General features: G+C 42.7%; 1 protein-coding gene across 1 annotated transcript in view; it reads left to right on the forward strand.

Annotated features, from left to right (window-relative positions):
• Positions 1-2,035, forward strand: part of HEPHL1 (hephaestin like 1) — a 160,239-nt gene that overhangs the window by 95,061 nt on the left and 63,143 nt on the right. The gene's annotated exons all lie outside the window — the stretch shown is intronic.

The following is a 2,035-nucleotide window of genomic DNA, read 5'->3' on the forward strand; positions in this document are numbered from 1 at the left end:
GCAAAACACCTTTTCAAAATCACAGCTAGCAGTCAAAGCAGAAAGATGTTGATTCTTATAGAGCCATTTGCTGCTAGGCAACAGAGGACAGTAAATATTTATTGCTCGGGGAAAGAAAATGCTTCACTATCCATCCTTCTTGGTTACATGAAAGGATTGAAGTTCTTTTGCAAATAGTGAGAAATTAAATTTTTCCTACTGCAAGGATAATGGAAAAGCACCAACAAGGCTACTTAACTGCAAGTCGTGATTTCAGCTTGTGGGTAAGGTTTCTATGTCCACCAAAGTGGCCCACCAAGTTTTAATGTAAACTATCCAGATTTTTCTCTGTAAATATATTTAATAGAGTCAAATAAGCTTTTTTTCTGATCCCACCCCCCATCCAATTATGGCTGAGATTTCATTAAAACCTTCTTCCCAAATTTTGTTACCATACTTACAATATTTGACTTCTGTTTTGGCATTGTTCATAATTTCATTAAATAAAATTGTACGTATAGTAGAGGCGTCCCCCAACTTTTATGTTCCAGCAGCCCTCATGCATAAGTGAAATCACATAAAGTGGGGAACGTCCCACTTTAATAGGGAGGGCATGCAGGTAGAATTTAATAAATCCATCGCTTTTATCACTTTCAAGTAAATTTAATTATATGCATTTTTTCTCTATTTTCTGCCTAATTTTTGTCAAACCTGTTTTTCTATATAGCCCTGTGAATTCTTCCAGTTTCTTTTCCAGAATTTGATTTTGTTCGGCTTATTAATGAAGCTCATTTCTTTCATGCATATTCCCTTTATTAACTATCTTCACTGCTTCCTGTAACGTTTCCTCTGTGGAAACGGAAAACTGTATTGTGCTGTATTGTGTTTTTAATATTCGGTTGGGAGCCACCCAGAATGGCTGGGGAAACCCAGCGGGGCATAAATTGTTGTTGTTGTTGTTGTTGTTGTTAAACAGGAAATGCAGATCAAAATCAATTTTCAGTTTATTTTCAAAATTCAGGTTTTTTAGCTTTTCATCATGGAGGGTCATTTCTGTTGATTCACTACAAGTATGTAAGTCCCAAAGCATTCCATAAGTTCTTGTTTAAACATTTTAAGTTGCTAGAACATTTCTTCTCTTGTTACATTCCTGAGTACTATTGGTGTTAGTAGTGTCACTCCCATTTGACCTCCCTTTGCTGTTCTTGGTTGTCACAGGTAGCAACCTGGAATCAGTCTTGGAGGAAGTAGGCTTCAGAATTCCCCTCTTCTCATGAGGTTCAAAATACATTGGTAGGTTGTATTCTTTTAATTTACAGTGGTACCTCGGGTTACAGACACTTCAGGTTACAGATGCTTCAGGTTACAGACTCCGCTAACCCAGAAATAGTACCTCGGGTTCAGAACTTTGCTTCAGGATGAGAACAGAAATCGTGCTCCGGCGGTGCGGAAGCAGGAGGCCCCATTAGCTAAAGTGGTGCTTCAGGTTAAGAACAGTTTCAGGTTAAGAATGGACCTCCGGAACGAATTAAGTTCATAACCAGAGGTACCACTGTACTTGATCCTGATAAATATAGCCTGCTAGGGATATGTTTTAAACACTGGCGGAGGAACGAAGGGAGTGGACCGCCCCCGGCACCACTATTCCGGTAGGGTGCCATCGCGGCGGCTCCCCTGGACTAGCACCGAGCAGCTCCCCCCCCCCCGCACTGGGTGCCACGCCCCACAGGCGGCACATCACACCCCCAGAACGCGCACCATGCCCTCGCGGGCAGCGTACCACACTCCCGGGGGTGCCAGGTACACACCCAGCCTGCACTCCGCCCCTGGTAGCGGGGCATGCAGCTTCGCCACTGGTTGTAAATATTGTTTCTTGGTCTTCTGCTCGGTTGGGGACCACTCGGTTCACGGTTCACAAGGCTTCCAGTCTCCACCCCCAACGGTGGGTTTGTATCTGCAGCTTTTTTCTTCTGACACTTCAGTATTAACTGTACATACTCCATTTGTTTTATGTCACGCAGGGTAATCACAATTATAAAAAATGGGCAATAGGCAA

The sequence above is a fragment of the Podarcis raffonei genome, chromosome 4, assembly GCF_027172205.1.
Source record: "Podarcis raffonei isolate rPodRaf1 chromosome 4, rPodRaf1.pri, whole genome shotgun sequence".
Lineage (NCBI taxonomy): Eukaryota > Metazoa > Chordata > Lepidosauria > Squamata > Lacertidae > Podarcis > Podarcis raffonei.